We start from the raw sequence: 19,821 nt of genomic DNA, 5'->3' as shown, positions 1-19,821 counted from the left end.
GCCTTCCTGTTCCTGGCCATCTTTTCCTTGGTCCTGCGTTTGCAGTCATGCCAGCGTTTCTTGCACTCGATGACTGTTCTGTGTACTTCTGCCACACTGTTAATCTTGTCGACAATTTGTTGCCATATAGCCTCTCTCCTACTGATTGGCAACTTTGATGTGACAAACAGTTGGTGCTGGTGTTCCGTCACCTCTTTAACCAGGATTTCCTGCTCCTCTGCACTAAAGCGACACTTTCTTTTCTTCTTAAAAGTGTCCTGGTTCTTGTGTGGGTCCTCCTGGCTGGTTCCTGGTCTGCTGTCATCTTCCTGGGGTCTGTAGTGGCATCTGGGATCCATTTTGGCTCTCCTCTGGTGAAATGGCTGTGTTCGCTGTGTTTTTTGACGCTATTGCGTCAAAAAAAACAGCGCATATCCAGTTTGCGGTGTCGTAAATCGACCCACAGTCCTTCATCATATACTTTATTCGACCATAGGTCATAAAAGTTACATATTAAATTGTACAAAAAAGGTACGTTTTCTTCATTATACTTTTAAACTGGCTGAAAATAGTAAGGTTTAGAATAGGAAAAGCTTCTGTAGGCAATGGCCTACTATAATCCACCATTGATCCCGATACATAACTTAACATTTAGATACCAGGGTTTCTGAGACAATTGCTTCATAACGTTAAAATAGTACAAATATTTAAAACTCTTAAAACAATATGGGGTGATTTCAAAATACATATTTCCCAGATGGTATCATCATCAAGATAAATACAAACTATCCGACCCAAGATGTAAAAATTTAAAGTGCTGATTTGATGTTACATAATAATATAATTCCTTAATAATTTAGGTGGCATACTTTAACAAAAAGAGCCTACTACCGGCACAATCATTTGGCAAATTTAAGCACTGTCAAGTCGTTAAGACACAAGCACAGTGTGATAAAAAGCTTATATATTAACTTAAAATGGTTATCGGATTCATGTTAAAATGGCACGAGTACCAGACAGATGCATAAAAAATAGCTCTTTATGGCTAAAACTAGTGTTAAAATGGCAGAAACACATAATGATTACCTACATAATGTCTGAAAAATCTATTCCAAGCCCTATCCAACCCACTTCATCCAGATCATCTTCATCATCAACTTAGTTCATCAATGACCATAAAAGCACATAAAACAGAATATAATAATTCTTAAGTAAATAAATAAATACATGTCTGTAAATAGGTGTAAAATATTAAAACAATAACTTGATTTGCACATATGGCTCTAAATCTTACCTATATAGAGATAAGACCTTAAATAACTTTTTGAAGATGGCAACGTATGCGCCAAGCTGTTGCTAAATACTTACTTACTGAAAGAATTACGTCAGCTGAATTATGGCTTTTTAGAACCCGTAGAGCCAAGGAGCAATTCTTGAATCCCATGTCCCTGCAAATCTTGCGGATCCATTTTGTTCGCGGAATCGCATAGGCTGGGCAGAAGAACATAAAATGCTCAATGGTTTCAAAAATACTGCCACAGGCAGGGCATGTATCGGGAAGATTAATCGACCCCCACCTATGAATCAATGACATCAGGGGCAGTGAGCCAAAACGAAACCTTGCGTATAAGCTCTTGCCTTGCAAGTCCGGTATCACATCCAAATAGGATTCAAACTTTGGGGACCATTTAATATCAGTAAAGGAATTAGTTAAGCGACCATGGGATTTATGGATTATGTAGTTGTCCTTAACATAAGACCAATAGGTTAACTTTAAAACATTTTTGTGCCGTCTCTCTAATTTGTGGGGATTTTCCCAATAGTCGCCCAAGCCCAAAAGCCTAAGCCAATGGGCCACATGGCGAATCCAGGGAAGAGTATTAGCATTTTGGCATTTCAGTAAATCGAGTAATGCGGTCTTATATATATCTAGTTCGGGGGTTGTCCATAATCTAATCCAATAAAGGAGAGGTCTTAGAGTAGCTAGATCTGCTACTCGGCTTAACCCCAGATCTAGAAATAATGGAAGCAAGGGTGTAGTGCGTGGACATGCAATTAAAGCCCTTGCAAAGTTGTTTTCCCCCACACTGATCTTATTGCAGTTAGCGTAACCCCATACCTCCGCTCCGTACAGGGCTGCACTTTGAGCCTTAGCCGTGTAAATTTTTATTGCTGGGGAAACAACCTTTGTAAAGGAGCTTTGATAAAAACGCAATATGGACGAGGCTCTATGTTGAAGGAGCCCTGCACTTTTCGTAATCTGCTCTTCCCATAGTAGTTTACTGGTTAACCTAACTCCCAAGTAATCTATAGAGCTTACTTCCTTCAGCGGTACTCCCTCAATGTGGATGGAACATCTTTTCCTAGGTCCCTTGGATAAGACCATCAATTTTGTTTTGTTAATGTTAACCTCCAGCCCATAATCGCTACAGAATTGGTTAAACCGGTCAACAAGGGTCTGCAACCCCATTGGTGTCTTAGAAATGAGGAGTGAATCATCGGCAAAGAGCAGGATAGGGATTTTTTGTGTATTCAGGGAAGGGGCATCATTCTGGCCTGTGGACACAGCCTTTACTACTTCGTTGATAAATATAGTAAACAGTAGGGGGGCTAACACGCAACCTTGGCGAACTCCTCTTCTGATTGGAATCCGTTCTGTCAGTTCGCCTTGTTCACCCCACCTCACTTGGGCATAAGTGTTCTCATGCAGTCGTTTTAACAGGAGTAATAGATCCTCTGGGATTCCCAATCTACCCAGCACTTCCCACAGTTTGGCTCTTGGGACCAAATCAAAAGCCGATCGCAGGTCTATAAATACCACATACAGGCATTGTTTGGCCACAAGTACATATTTCCAATGCAATATGGCCAATCGAAAAACCTGGTCTATCGTGCTTGTTTTTGCACGAAACCCTGCCTGTAGATGGGAAAGGATTTGGTACTCCTCAACCCAATTGATTAACCTCTGTAAAATTTGTTTTGCAAAGATCTTTTGTAGGTTGTCTATAAGGCTAATTGGCCTGTAGTTGGCTGGGAGATTAGCATTCCCTTTTTTATAAATGGGTATGATCTCTGCCCCCTTCCATGTACCTGGAATTTGCCCCCCTGCCGCTATACTATTTGAGATGGCATTTATATACCAGGACCAGATATGTGGTTCTGATCTATAAAGATCTCCAGGAAGCTTATCTGGTCCAGGTGCTTTGCCAGGTTTTAGGCTATTTATAGCCTCAAGGGTCTCTTCTATTTTAAAAATGAGGCAACGCTCAGGGACACACTGAGACTCCACTTGGGGGGCCATACGGGAATTTGGTTCCAACAATTCTGTTGGAGAGTGGACCACATTGGTGTCCATTGGGCCCTCTGGTAGGGCATAGAGAGTAGTAAAATGCTCTACCCAGCTTTCTGGTTGGATATGGTTGCTGGGACAACTCCTACCTCCATTTTCCCTTTTAGACAGAAGCTCCCAGAAACGCTTATTGTTCTTCTCTCTGGAAGCATCTAATAATTCCTGCCACAGGGAATCCTCCCACTGCTTTTTAGCATAAGACAAAGTTGCTTTGTATAGGGACCTGGCTTGTTTAATTTCCCCCTGGGAACCAGACATTACTGCAACTCTTAACCCAGACTTAGCCTTTGAGCACCTCTCATCAAACCATCCCTTGCTTGCCCCTTTCCCTTCATGTGTCTTTGACCGCCTTGTTTTATAAAAAAAAGACCGTAGTTGGGTATACATGTTGTCATGTATTTTGAGAATCGGAATATTCCCCACTGCCTGGTCTTCATACTCTGCCAAATTATTTTAAAAAATCTGATATATTGCTCTGATATGATGAGGGTTGGACACCACTTTTGGCCATGTAATCTTGGTGAATTTGTTATTCCAACAAGATGGCGGAATGATTGTGACATGGTTATTAAGTGTTCTCCTGAACGTTTCTCCAGAAAGAGTAAGGAGCAAGGGGAAATGGTCACTGTCACATCTTACTTCTATTTTCATATCTACCAATTGGGGCCACAACCTAACATCGACCAAGAAGTAATCAATAGTGCTTGTCGACATGCCCCTTTTAAAAGTAGGTGCGCTGTTCATATCAGATGGAGTTCTACCGTTACAGGCCCTAAGGCCATGATTTAAACATAATGTGGCTAATTGCATGGCCACCCGAGATTTTTTGCAAGGCTGGGTAATAGATAGTTGTGGGATCCCCCACTGCTCATCTTCTTCATCAGTTAAACCACTTGTGAGAATAGAAGGCTCGAAGGTACAGTTAAAATCTCCAGCTATGATTAGAATAGTTGAGGGGTGGAGGCTGCCTACAAATTCAGACAGAATAGCCAGGGTATGGGACTCGGAGCCATTTGGGACCGATCGTATATAAGCATTAACAATAACAATTGATAATCTTCTGTTAAACGTAATACACATGGCTTTTAGATCTACAGAATCAATTCCCAAAAGCTTGTAGTCACACTGCAAATTCTTGTTAACAAGTAATAAGAGCCCACCTTTTGCCCGGCCCCTCCCCTTCTCTGGAGGTATAGCAGGTGCACTAAATGAGAGAAATCCATCTATGTTGGTGGCATCCTCCGCCCAAGTTTCCTGAAACAAACATATGTCTGTTTTTTTAATAAAAGAGGCCCATTCTCCATCATCTAGTTTCTTTGCCAGGCCGGCAACATTCCATGACATAAGTTCTAATGTACATTTATCTTGGTTTGTCACCACAGGTGTGCATCCAGCGTCTACCACACTCGAGTCAGTACTACAAGTGTTTGGTGATAATGTTTTGTCATCCCCCGTAAAATGTAAGGCCTTGGAGCAGGCCGTCACATTAGTTACTAGTTCAGTAGTGAGTCATACAGGATTGGGCAACAGCCTGGGATTAACTTCCTTTCGTGCAGCACCTCCGCGGGAATTAGTTAAACCATCAGATCCTGCCAGTCCCATGGCTTGTCCAGTATTTTGTGGGTGTAACATGAGTCTAATTCCCTCCCTGGTTGTTGCATATTCCAAGTGGGTACGACGATCAAAATCCATTAATTGTGTCACCATATACTTGTCTTCAAAATAGATAGTTATTATGTCAAGATTGGTCCCTGTGATGCTGCTTCTCTTGGCCGATATTATGTCAGAACGAATAACAGAGAGACAACTTCGTCGGGAACGTATCCAATGTATGACTTTGTTGATCAAGGAAGCTTGATTCTCAGCTAACCCTGGCGATAGTTTTGGAACATTAGTCAAATAGATTTTATTTGTTCCCTGACTTATAAACAGGTCCTGTTCTTTATTAACTATACTCTCAGTATTGTATCGGGAGAGAGTGATGTTGTTAGAGGGAGTCTTATGTGACTTGTTGGGGGGTTGTGTAAGGCTGGAATCTTGGACAGTTTCCGGTGGGTCGGATTTGCTAGTCCTACCTCTGGCCCTGTCACTAATAAGATTACTTGACCAACTACCTTGACGGTCTCTGTGCCTAGGTACATTTGTAGACCTCCTGGGTCTCATGTTGTCGATATTGGGATCAAAACAATAGTCTTCCCTCCCTAGAAGAGCTGCCCCCCTTCTAGTGGGGAGACAACAATTGTCCCTTAGCTCCGTCCCCATTGGTGGGGCAGATAATGGGAAGGCTTCTTCCCCCCTGACCTCCCCACAGACTTTACAAAGTCCAGCACAAGCACGATTGCTCTTCATAAGATCTATTAATACTAAAACCAGTCCCTTAACTTCATCAACTCTCTGGAGAACTGTAGCCAGGTTGTCTCTACTAGCTGCTGGTTCTTTGCCTTCTGGCTCGAGCTGGGGGATCGGTGAAATAACACTAGGGTTGGGTTTTCCAACTACTGACTTGCACTTGGGCACACTCGTGGGCACGGGCGAGTCCTCTATTACCAATAGAGGTTCAAAACGATTAGTACAGAATAGGCTAGGGACCACCTTGATCACCGGAGTCAATGGTAGAAGGGTTGGTGTATGTGGTACGTGTGGGAGACCCAGCTGGGATACTGGAGAACTCGCTATGTTATAAGTGGGTAGCGGTAGGGGGCCCTTGCAATTATGCGGGCCCCAGTCTCCATCTACCCCTATTATAGTATCTGTAGGATCCCTTGACCCCTTCTTTTTAAATAACTCTGGGATTTTCCTATCGTTAGGGGGGCCTCTCTTTAAATTAGTTGCCCCTAGAGTTGTTTGTGTACCTAACATAGACTCAACTTCTTTAACTAGGAGATCTATTTCATCCAATGGGTTTAACCCATTGGGTATAGCTGGATTCAAAGGTCTACTTGGGCGTTTTTTTGCGATTTTAGTACCCTTGGATTGTGCTGGTAAATCTATAGCCTTCCTTTTCCCCATATTGGGAAGATGCCCGCAATGGGGTAGCTTAGAGGAGGAATTAATGGGGGAAGGGCTGAGTGAAGAATAGGCTTCTCAATTTAGGAATAGTAGGATGGTGCTATAATCTGTACTCTCTTAAACAACTCTTAGATAACAAGTAATTCTCTTACTACAGGTGAAAGAGATGGGGCCCAGCCCAGCCTCCTCCGGTCTCTGACGGGCTAAGGACGGGCGGGAGCGCGAAGATAATTTAAAGGGCTCCTGCCCTGTTGCGTGACTCTCCTCCCGGCCTCCCGGCTGTGACAGCGCTACCCGCGACGGCGGGAGCGCGAAGATAATTTGAAGGGCTCCTGCCCTGTTGCGTGACTCTCCTCCCGGCCTCCCGGCTGTGACAGCGCTACCCGCGACGGCGGGAGCGCGAAGATAATTTAAAGGGCTCCTGCCCTGTTGCGTGACTCTCCTCCCGGCCTCCCGGCTGTGACAGCGCTACCCGCGACGGCGGGAGCGCAAAGATAATTTAAAGGGCTCCTGCCCTGTTGCGTGACTCTCCTCCCGGCCTCCCGGCTGTGACAGCGCTACCCGCGACGGCGGGAGCGCGAAGATAATTTAAAGGGCTCCTGCCCTGTTGCGTGACTCTCCTCCCGGCCTCCCGGCTGTGACAGCGCTACCCGCGACGGCGGGAGCGCAAAGATAATTTAAAGGGCTCCTGCCCTGTTGCGTGACTCTCCTCCCGACCTCCAGGCTGTGACAGCGCTACCCGCGACGGCGGGAGCGCGAAGATAATTTAAAGGGCTCCTGCCCTGTTGCGTGACTCTCCTCCCGGCCTCCCGGCTGTGACAGCGCTACCCGCGACGGCGGGAGCGCGAAGATAATTTAAAGGGCTCCTGCCCTGTTGCGTGACTCTCCTCCCGGCCTCCCGGCTGTGACAGCGCTACCCGCGACGGCGGGAGCGCGAAGATAATTTAAAGGGCTCCTGCCCTGTTGCGTGACTCTCCTCCCGGCCTCCCGGCTGTGACAGCGCTACCCCGAGCTTCGTTTCTTCATAGAAAGTTTCAGGCGTGATCTTAAGCAACAACCAGCAGAGAACTCTTCTGCCCAAAACCCTTTCTCCCCTTCCTCACAAACGTGGTGTGATTCGACCCACAGTCATTTCCGCCGCGTTAACGTCGTTTTCCTTTACGACTTGACGCCGCGGTGTGTGTCAAAAATAATGACTCCCACCTGTTGTTTGCACCGCCGGTTAGCCGGCGGTAATATTTTTGACGCAAAACTGCGCCGGCGCAGTTTTGCGTCAAAAAGTATAAATATGGCCCTAAGTTTTTTTGGAGGAAGGGGCAGTGTGATTCCCCCCTCCCCAAGCCGATCTTGGCCCCTGGTACTCCATCCCCTGGGGTTGGACTAAATATTACTTTTTTGGGGGGAAGGGGTCATGTAACCCCTTTCCCTATGGCCGATCCAGGCCCTGGGGACCGCTTCCCCCAGGACACGAGCTGAACATTATTTTTTCTTGAGCTGGGGGGCCACGTGGCCCCCCCACTCCACAGGCCAAGCTCGGCCCAGGGGACCCCATCCCCTGGAGACCAGCCTTAATACATTTTTTTTAGGGAGGGCCACTTGGCCCCCCTCCCAAGAGTGATCTCGTCCCCCAGGACATCATCCCCTGAGACTCGGTCGAATGTTTGTTTTTTTGAGGGGGCCACATGGCCCCCCCTTAAAAGGGCCGATCTTGGGCTCCAGCGACCCTATCTCCCGGGGCCTGCCTATGTGACCTGTTGGGGACCATGGGGGCCTTGAGCCTGAAGCCCCCCCAAGGTCCCTGCAAGCTCCCCACCTCCTGTGGGATATACCATTGCTGTCAAGAGAGGGAGCAGCAGCTCCCTCAGTGTGAGAGAGGTTTCTTCTGTGTGCCTTCCTGTCTCTCCATGGGCCGACAGACAGAGAAAACCTACGCTGCAATGAAGGGAGAGTGCTTACTGTGGCTTGGTGGCAGCTGTCAAAGCTGGCACTAAGACACAGCAAACAGCTATTTCCCAAGGGTGGGCACAACATGACATAGCTGGAGTCGGCACTGGGGGGTGGCGGTCGCCATGGCCATCAGTGGCTCCTCGAGGGGGGCTGTGTGGCCCCCCTCCCAATAAAATAGCTCTCCTGGAAAGGATCCGTATATTGCTGTTAAGTTTTGATCATTTACCATCTAATCAGTACTTTATTACCAGGCTGAAGGATTGTAATGTATCTTTTGGCCAACTTTGTGTTTGAACCAAGCTAGCAACTTTTAAATATCAAATGCCTTTTGGTACTCTGCTACCAGTAACCTATGGCTGCCAACCAAAAAACGCCTAACAACCTGATCTAAGGACTGGCTCCCCTATACCCTTAGCAGTTATGAATAATGCTGAGGGAGTTATCCCATGTTTTATCATGATTTTAACTATTTTTTATATGCTCAGAAACAGCTTCATGGGAGGTCAACAGGTATGAAGAATGTGGGGGGGGTAATTGTGTGCTTTTCATGATTTTAACATGCTCTATATTTGTAAATTGACTCATGAGGGGTTAATGTATTCATTGCATTGATTATGTCTTTCATTATTTATTGCATTATTTATGTCTTGTGCTATTTATACAGAGATTAATTTTTTAATGGTTTTTATTAACTAATAAATACTTATTTACCTTTTAAACCCTGGTGAGGTGGTGGTCCCCAGGGTTGCAGGGGATCCAAAACAGACCCCCTTTCTTTTTATTGTTTGCCCCTTGGAAGGGGTGGTCCTGGGGCTGGGGGGGACATCCCCCTCATTACTTTTGTTTTTAGTCTAGGGGAGGTGGTGGATGCCCCCCTGCAATATATAAGCAATGCTTCCGGGACTTAGCCCACCCGGGAACTCCATAATTGCAAAGTGCTGGAGTCTGCTCTTCGTTTTTTTTATTATTTCCACCGGATCTGCAGATCCACTGCAATTCCAGCTGAATTTTAAAAAAAAAATGCTTTTTAGCCCTGGGGAGGTCCCTTTTGGACCACAGCACCACAGCTAAGGGGTCAGGTTGTCCGTACCCTGGCCCCTTTTGGTTTTTTATTCATTTTTTTGTGGGACTTGGCTGAAGCCGAGCCCCAACATGGCTGCCAACACTTTCTTGTTGATGTGTTGGCAGCCAATCAAATCTCAGCACGAGACAGAGGGTTTGCAAATCCCTTATGTCTCTACATATACAAATTTGGATTTCCTTTAACTTATCAAAAACTACTGAGTGGATCTACACCAAATAACAAAACGTTCCCTTTCTGGACCAGGAGCTACCTTTCTGCCAAATGTGGTATAACTACATTCAGTGGTTTTGGTGCTATGACAGTTCAAAATCCCTATGGAAAGATGAATGGAGAAAATATGTTTTAAGACACACCCTTTTTCCCAGCACCCGCTTGACAGATCACCCAAAAACTTTCCAAACCTCAGCAGAAGTGAGCATCATAATTTCTTGGAAAATTTCATGAAGATTTATCAAACAGCACGAAAGTTATTATGAAAACAAAATACTCTCTTTCTTTAAAAACTAGGTCCTAAATATGACTACCTCTTCATGGATAGTAATTTTCAATAATTTCATTACTATATGTTAATCCAACCACCAAGGTGCACAGGTGTCAGACTGAGGGGCTCATTATGAGATCGGTGGACTGTTTACACCATTCACCGAACTTCCGATTGGGGGGAGCGGTGCCGCCATACAGGCTATCTCCCCACCAGCTCCATTAAAAGTTACCCACTAGCCTAGCAGGAAACAGCCTATGGCATTTTCTCCAGTTCTTAATCAAGCCAGCAGCAATGAGGTAGAACGCAGGGTGCACCAGCACCCTCTCAATGTTCACTGTCTGCATGTCAAGTGCATGGGCAGTGCAGGGGCCCCCTTGGGCCCCCCTGCAACACTTCTCTGCCGGCATTCTCATGGTGGTGGCACAAAACGTTAAAAAGAGCAGCTGAACTCACCAAAGTATGTTTTGAAATTTTCCTGAAGATTCATCAAGTGGCGCCTACGTCATTGGCAAAACAAAAAACATTCTGTCTATGGAAAAAATGGTCCTAACTATAAATACATAGTGGCGATTGACACTAGGTAAAATATATATATATATATATATTTACACACACCATTTCAGCTTCAGGAATCCAGGTCTGGTTTAAAAAGAATGAGCAGCACAACAATCATGGCATTCTCCAGTGCAGGAATAATTGCGATATGTATATAAAGGCAGTTTGGGCTTGGCTGTTCCCACGGGGAACAGGGTCAAGATTGATTTGCATATGGTTGGGTCCAAACTAGGATGGCGTGGTGAGCACAAAAAAACAATGGATTAGACCCATATCTGTGTCTGGGGGTGAATGTTTGCATTGAATATATATATATATATATATATATATATATATATAAATCTTCAACAGATGGACAGATGGCCATCTGACGGCTGCACCGATCCCGTTGGTTGTATCCCAATATCGAAACAAACTCACATCCAGCAAGCTCGAATATGGTTCATAAATTTATTTCTTAATGCAGGTAACACAGTGTCCTGAAATGCGATGTCAACGCGTTTCGGCAGAACGCCTTCTACTGGACAAAAATATATATATACACACACACATATGAAATTTAAGCAAATAGTACAGTGACATCATAATTAGGTGTGAAATTCACTACCTACGTTATCTTTAGTAACTGCTGTGACCCATGGGCACTGTGCACATTTCTTGCCACCAGAAGGAACTCCCTTCCCTCCAATGAGAACCCCCTAGGCACCCCCAACCCCCATTTCCCCTGGACTAAGCTTACTGTGAGAAAACTGGGCTGATCGCAGAAGCCCGCTGACTTTCTTGCCCCCATTTGTCACTTTTTGCTGGTGTATTTCTCACTCTGATGGTGCCCTGGGTGCTAACCACTCCCAGGACCTGTGCTCTGTGTAAAATGAGTATGCAAAGTAGGCTAATTATAATTAGCTATGTCAGCCTACCTATAAGTCCCTAGTATATGGTAGGACATGTAGGTTTAGGTTTAAGGACCCCAGCATAGATAGTGCCCCATAGATGAACTGCTGATGTGCCCAGGGCCATTTTAAAGACAGGCCTGCTTTGCTAGTCACTTTTAAATTCAAATTACATACATTCGCCTTTGGAATTAAAAGTACTTTCAAAGCCTTAAAATACCTTATTTTTACATATAATTCACCCCTAAGGTGTGTCCTAGGAGCCCCTGGGGTTGGTGCTATGTCACTATAAGCAGGAACATTATAAAATATGTTTTATAAGCCCCGGTGAGGAACAATATCCAAATTTGTTTTTCCCTCGTTGTAGGCTAAAATGGGGAGACTTAATTGTAATTGATTAAGTCTCCAAAGGAGCTAGATATGGTAAGTTTGGTCTCAAACTGATTGTTATAATACATACAACAAGTTGCCATTGTTGGATTTATTATAACTAGTTCAAGGGAAAGACTTTAGAGTTCTTCCTAAAAGTTACCAGTTTCAACTCTGTAGTGCCCTTCTCTGATTGGCCAGTTTCTGGCACCCTGGCCAGGCTGCCTTGATGAGATGTGAAGTGGCCTGGGCTGAACACAAAGAAAGTGCTTGGGAGAGGAGATCTGCCTCAGCAGATGGTGAAACAGGATTGGGGAGAGCAGCCAAACTGGTCTTCAAAGGAGGGAAGGACATTTGGAGCAGCTCAATGCCTCCCCCATTTACTGTAAACCCAGACAATCAGGTGCCCTCTTGATTAGATTAGGTCAGGAGAGGGATGTGTTAGGGATTTTTACCCACACAAGTAGGTGGGCTCAGCCAGACCTAACCTCCCAAAATTAAGTTTCATTTTGGATTTTTAAAGAATGTAGCTCCCTGAGATTGATCACACTTCCCCGGAAGTGGTCATCCAAAAGGGTAGTGGCTGCCTGTGATTGGACAGTTTCCCCCCTGCTTTTCACCACAGGAGCAAGGATAAATTTAGCAGAGCTGCACCATACCTCAGATCCCTACAAGGAACAACTTTAGAAGAAGGTCTGCCCTGCTGGACCCCTGACCTGCACCTGGACACTGCACTCTGAAGGACTGCAGCAGCTGCACACTTGGGCTTTACAACTAAAAGGACTTTGTCTGTCTTCAACTGGTTCAAGAAGGGGCTCCCTGCTTCCTAGAGGCGCAAAATAGCTAATCTGGAGTCCCCTGCATCAAAACCTGAAGGAACTGACCAGCTGACCAGTGGTTAGTGGCCATTTTTGGATTTGAACCAGATGCATTCTGGGAGTTGGAGTCCTAACCCTCAAGGAACAACTCAGAGTTTCTGGAACCTTGGGGACATTTGTGGGCTCCTAAGGAACCATCTAAGACCTTCTGGAAGAAGATCCAGAAGTTTGGAGAAGTTTGGAGAACTTTTGAAGGGACCAACATGCCCTGGTGAGTCAAGCCTGCTTACCTCAACTGCAACCCAGCCTGACTTGAAGGTTCGTCCTGCTAAAAATCTCTGGAACCCCATACTTCCAGGATTTCACAGGTGCACTTCGAAAGGTGATCTGATTATCTTACTTCGAAATCGGCTTGCTGAGAAGTGTGGACCTCCGTCGGAAGTAAAATGCTAAAAAAAAGTGACAAATTCCAAACATAAAAAGTTGACTGGGACTTCCCATGCAGTGTATCCGAGGAGGGCTCAAGGGACGTCGGATCAAGATTCAGCTTTGGCCCAGATGAAGATTTACGTCCTGAAAAATCATCTAAGTCTGAAGGTAGAATTCTTCATCGAGGGCTCCTGCGACACATATTCGACAAGGGCTCCAGGGAGGTCGGATCAGATTGGTGACTTCGTCCCGCTGAAGAAAGTCCTCAAGAAAAAGAATAAGGCGGTCATTCTGACTTCAGTGGTCTTTTCCTCAGACCGCCGAAGCTGTGGGCACCAGAAGACTGCCAGTGCTGGCGGTTACGACTACTGAAGGATTTCTGCCACAATTCTTCTTTAGTCGTGCTGGCAGTCGGAGGCACAGAGTCAGTTCCACTACCAGCCCCGCCACGCCAAAAGGACTCTGTCAGCCATATTACGACCTGTAATATGGCCTGGCAGTGTCCTGATGGTGGGGCACCACTGGAGGTGGGAGCGCTGGGTCCGTAACCCCAGGGAGGAGCATCTCAACGGATGAGGTAAGTGTCGTCCGCAAGGGGAGGAGGGTGTGAATGGATGTGTGTGAGTGTGTGCATGCATGTCATGAATGCGGAGACGGAGGGGGAGTGTTTGTGCATGCGTGCATGTGTGTCTGTGTGTTAATGTGGTGATGGCGATGCATGTGTGGGTGTATGTATGCTGGATAGGGGTGCGTGTGTGCATCCATGTAGACAAGGGCAGGGTTGCGTATATGTGTATGTTGAGGAAAGGCTGAGGTGGGGGGATGGAGTGTGTGTGCCTGTCAATGGGGGTGAATTTAGTGAGTGCGTTTGTGAGTGGAGGTGTAGTGCATGTGTGCATGTATGGATTTGGGGGTGTTGCATGTGTGTGTGTGTGTGTGTGAGTGTAAGGGTGTTGTGAGTGAGTGAGTGTCAGGCTGTGCATGTCTGTGGGTGAGTGTGGGTGTGTGTATGCAGGGGTGTGGGGGGTTGGTACGGGGATCAAGGTGGGGGATAAGTATGTGTATGCCGGTGGTGGGGGGGTCATGACTGGGACCGGGGGTGTGGGTTACTGGGGTGTTCAGGGAGGTGGTAATGTTGTAAGGGAGGGGCTGGGGGGATCTTGGGTAGATGGGGGTTGGGGGAGTCATCTACCGGCAACAGGAATGCAAATTCCTGTCAATGGTAGCCTTTCCACCAGGGATTTTGTGGAGGTGTTACTGCCACAAAATCCCTGGCAGAAAGGGGACTCGTGATAACGCTGGCAGTATTTGGTGGACCGCCGGGTCAGAGATGCTTATCTCCGGCCCACCGGTCCGACCGCCATGGCGGTATGCACGGGAAAGTGGCGGTTTGGCACAGGCCTAACCACCACCCTCGTAATGTGTCATTCTTCACCGTCGGCCCATCAACGGTGAGACCTCCACTGCGGCCCTGGAGGTCTTCGGACTGCCAGGGTTGGAACAACCACCTAAGTCCGAAGGTAAACTTTTGACCAAGGCCTCTCGCTTGCTGTAGCAGAGCAGGGGTCCATCACGGTCGGCCTCAAACTTTGACTCTGCAAAAGTCTGGTGTGACCAGATGACCAGATTTTAGTTTCTATGCGCTAGAAAACATTAATTCTTTAACAATTTATATCTCCAGTTCCCCTTATCTGATTTGAATCATTTTGGTATCATTTTGAAGATAAACATTTACTCTAGTCTTATAAATTAGTGTTGGATATTTATTGTGTTTTGTGTTTTACTTATATACTTTTTTGTGATATTTAAATGCTTTACACATCTGTGTCCTAAGTTATGCCTTGATGCTCCTTGCCAAGCTACCAATGTTTGAGCTGAGTTTAATTTATTGACACCTAACTGGACCTAGTGGGGGTTAGTGCCCTATTGCTAAGTGTAGGTACTTACCTGCCCTTAACAATTATCCAGCAGTTAGTTAATAAAAGTCCCCGGGAATCCCTATAAGACTTATCCAAAGGAGGCACTGCTCATCATTAGGCCCCAAGGCCACTCATAATCAAAGGACTCGGGAACCCCAAGAATCTTATTCCCCTATATCCCCCTTATTTGGCATTCCTTCTGCCCCATTTTGCAAATAAAAGTTGGACTCAAGATCTTGCATGATCTGGAGTCTGAGTAAGATTTGGCAGCCATCTTGGGGCACAGCCTATAAATACCGTGCCCTAAGTCTCAGGCCCTACTTAGCTTTGTTACTTACTTAGGAGAAGGATCTCCCACCCTTGGCTCTTGACTCTCGATGTCCTTGTTGAAACAGATGGAGATAGCAGCTCATCTTCTCAGCTTCCTTCTAGAGGCACCTTCCAAGAATTAGGACCTGTGAAAAGGGTAATAGACAAAGAAAATAAGTTTACAACAGAATCTGGCACCACTCCTCACCCTAACAAAGGTCAGTGCACTGAACCCTTTTGTTTATCTGCAAAGAGACTTTGGCTTTTTGAAACTTAGCAGGTAAGGAGACTTTGGCTAAAAGAGTCTTTGTCCTTCAGAACTTTGAACTTTAAAAAAAAGACTGGGACACTTATTCTTTGTTATTAATAGAATGAAGCATAGTTCCTCACATCCTTTGTATAGAAAAGGAGCATCCAGGATTTCAAAAAGCAGTACTTTTTAATAGCTTGGTGAGTGGAAAATACTTGAGCCGTGCCGGGGGATTGAGGCTGAAAATATTAACTGTTGTGATTAATATCTTGATTTTCATCAGAATAACTCACTTTTTATGTTTCTGCTATTATGGCGGTACATGATGAATGGGAAGAACCAGTTATTAGAGAATATGAAAAAACTGCCCAAAAGAGCTGAGTGAACTGCACAGAAAAAGAGACTTCTGAAACCTACCTACCTTCTCCTGGCTTCTCCCTTCCTAACCCCTTTCCTGTGAGGGCTAATCTCTCACACTTGCTTTCTCTTCAAGTTGAGAGGCTTAGCCTAGATGTGAGATGGTGGTTTATCTTCATTCCTGCGGAACCTTGATTTTGGGTGAGTGGTACCTAGACAGAAATTATAACTCGTACTCTAAGGAAAATTTAACATGCACTGTCTTGTCATCAATTGTGTCATTTCAAATGTTGCGGTGATGTTATCAATGATGCCGTGGAGCATATTATGAGTGATGTAGTATGTGGGGTAATTAGCAGTAATTACCAGTGCACGGTGAGGGTGTGCGTTACACTTACCATAGAGTGTGAGTGATAGCTACTAGTGATAACTGTAACTGTGAATGTCAATGATCTTTTTAGTTTAAAACGTTACTTAGTCACTGAAATGTTCACTTAACCATAATGTCACTTCAGCCTTTGTTTTTTTCAGTGAACTTCATGAGATTTTTATTGTAAAGTAGTATTTTATTTCCATATGTAAAGCCAACTCCCCCGCATGCAGCCAACCCCCACCCTCGTTTGGCCATTGGCCATGCGTGGTGGTTGAACTGGCCACAGTGCTTTGTCTCACCATGTTGATGAAACAAATAAACATTAGTACTATGTTGGAAAGCCATAATATTCATCAAATTACTTTCTAGGACCTCAACTTAACAATGTACATTTTCCATAAAATCTCTTGCAGTGATTTGATATTGATATAAATTGTAGTAGATAGCTGAACACAATCAAATGCTTTCCTCAGGATAGTACATGATAGTCTGTTTTTGGAATCTGTTGCACTCGCAAGCATACAAAGGCACGCATTAAGTTTGAGACCATGCTCACCTCATCAATGATTAAAAGTTTCAATGTCCTTCAGTCCTCTTGACTTCATGACAAGCTTCACTGGATTAAGTCTGTTACTCTAGTTTGCTGACATGTTCCACAGGCAGCATGAGTAGTTGATGTAAAATAATTCCTTTAACATTGTGTTGCAGCTAATCCTATGTGTGCTGTTACTACACATGACAAATTAGTATCTGTAGTCCACCGTAGGGAAGCAGTGAGAACTCCAATTAAAAAACTTTTGCCAGTGCCAGCTTGACCGCTGACATACTATAGTATTGGCTTAAATATTGTGTGTGTACACAGTTTCCTTTCATGAAGGAACCCATGCTCAACTCTCCCTTTTACCTCCATAAATATTTCTTATTGCTCATCATTTAGTTGTCCAAGTAACTCTTCCAAATCAACACTTTCCTGTCTTGCTTGTTGTATTGCAGTCTTCACCCCATTCATAGCTATAGCAGCTTCATTTTCAATAACTGTTTGTCCAACAGCATCTTGACTCAGAGCTGATGAACTGTGGATGATTTGTGAAGTCTCCTTAGCTAAGTAGCAATTTGTTATTCCTGATCAATCTCATGATTTAACATTCTAAATAGTTAGGAAACACTGGACAGTGAATGTTGTCTTTCACAGCATTTGTATTTGTAGGAGTCAAAGTCCCTGAGTAATTCCAATTCAGAACTCCAAGGCTTGAACAGTTGTTCAAGTACCAAATAGCAAAACTCTCTTTCCTCAGGAGTGTGGAAACCTAGGGTCTCATTATTAGTTTCATGATAGGACCAGCTGATCACAAAACACACAAAGAGGACACCACCATCATACCAGTGGTGTCCGCCACAAGCGCATTACTATGCTCCCGCTGGGCTGACCGGCGGGAACCTTGTATTACATGTTCCCACCGGGCTGATCGGCCGGAACAGTGCTACAATATTGGTCTTGGCTCCCTTAATGGAACTAAGGCCAATACTATGGCACACCTGCACCGGAATGCACACTGTTTGCAAAGGGCAGTGCAGCCCCCCCGTAGCCCCAGCACTGGCTTTTAGCCAGCCTTTCCATGGCGGGGTGAATGCCATGAAAAGGCTGTCTGAAAGATGAGTTGTAATCAGCACCGTTCAGTATCGCCATTGCTGAGTGCAACTAAGACCACAGTCAGCACGTTGGAAACGATGTGCCTGGTGAGGATGGTGATCCCCTGATGGGTCCTCCCTCCAGGTTTGTAATACGGTGGTCAGACCACCTGGTATGTGGCAGTCAAACCATCACCATGAGTGTGGCGGTCCTCCGATCACCACACTCGTAGTGAGGCCCTAGGTTTTCTGTGATTAATTAGACTTTTGTATGTTGAACCAAACCGACCCAAACAACAATTGCAACCAACTCATAAAGACACATGTTTTCTAGATATGGACTCTTTCTTGGATAGTAAACGCCCAACATATTTGTTTTCAACCTATCTGTACATCCCGGCTCAAACTCTGCTAGGTTCTGAATTTTGAGAAAATACATCAACATTCTACTGCCCATTTTCCAAGGCCTAGACTTACCGAAACAATTTCCCTTGACTATGAGAAAAAACTGGCTGAGGTCCACTGACCTCAGCATTCATAGGACCCAATTTCTCTATTTGAAAGCATCTTTAAAGTAAAGCTATACAATTTCCTGGTTAGAGACTTTTTAGCAGTAATTTTCTCCCACATCTCCCTCTTCTCTGCCTTCTCTGATGTTGTTATATAGGAAGTCACATAACAAACAACAGCTATGGAGTTGTCTGCCACAAATTGAATATCCATATTGGCATTCTACATTTAAATAATTGTAGGATTATAATCATTAGTATACTTGTTCTTCTGAGATTTTCTGTGCTTTTCTGTGATTTTCAAGTCAGTGTTTCTCACACTGCAAATAAAAATATTTCACTCTTTCTTTTAAAATTATAGGTCTAGGAAATTCAAAACAAAGCTTTGTGTAAAATGTTCCTTTAGCTCTGTATTTCTGACAACAGTACTTGGTACATCTATGTGTTTGATAAAATAGACCATGCTGTTTCAGGCCTTTTTCATCAATGTCTTTCAGGATGGCACACGTGACATACTGTTCAATGAAAGAGAGTACAGAGTCATCACTGTCCGTTCAAAAGTTTGGAGCATCTATTTTCTATAACTACATGTGAATATGAGGAACACCTCTTGCCTGGTACGCTTTATGCCAAAAGAAATCAGTAACTTCTCCAAGAGGAGAATTTGCTTGGTATCAGATTAAAGATAACATGGCTTGAAACCTGTGGTTAAACTATCTACAAACATTAGCAGGATCCAAAGAACAAAGTTCTCCTGCTGTCTTCAAATTTATGTCCTTCATTTTTCAGTTTGCTTCTCTCAGAAAGTCAGGTAAGTCATCCCATGGTACTCTGCGCAATTTAGTGTTGCAAACCAAGTAGGTGCACCTAAGTTACCTAACATACATTTTAGTTCACCATGACAACAATACCAATACACATTGGTCCCACGTTGGCATGCCAGCATGTGATGAATATAGCTCATTGAGGGCCATACGGGCACTCTCCAGATGCTGGCGCTGGCAGGTGTGTAGGGATGGATGGGTACTGTATTGTGTGAGGTGCTGTATGTCATCCTCTAGGACTTTCTGATGGGCTTTTCTATCCTTGTTGGCCATTGCCACATCTCACATCATTTGCCACTGTTACAAATGGGGTCGTTGGTTGGCAGTCAGGTTACCCCCTGTCCAAGCAAGGACCCTCACTCTAATCAGGGTAAAGGAGAATCATCCTCAATTAACCCCCGCTCACCCCTTGGTAGCTTGGCACGAGCAGGCAGGCTTAACTTCAGAAGCAAGGTGTAAAGTACTTAGACCAACACACACAATAATTCAGTGAAAACACTACAAAATGACACAACACAGGTTTAGAACAATAGATAATATTTATCTAACCAAAAAAAGTCCAAAATGACAAAATTCCAACATACACAAGTCAGGTTATGACTTTAAAAAGCAAAAAGAGTCTTAAATCCTTTAGAAAACAGTGAGAACGTTGTAAGCGTACAAAAGTACCTGGGTAGCATCAAAATAAAGCCACAAGGGTGAGTGTGCATCGGGATAGCCATAGAAGCATTGATTTCT

This window comes from Pleurodeles waltl, chromosome 8, assembly GCF_031143425.1.
Source record: "Pleurodeles waltl isolate 20211129_DDA chromosome 8, aPleWal1.hap1.20221129, whole genome shotgun sequence".
Lineage (NCBI taxonomy): Eukaryota > Metazoa > Chordata > Amphibia > Caudata > Salamandridae > Pleurodeles > Pleurodeles waltl.
The sequence above is the reverse complement of the archived record's forward strand: the minus strand, read 5'-3'. Positions refer to the sequence as shown.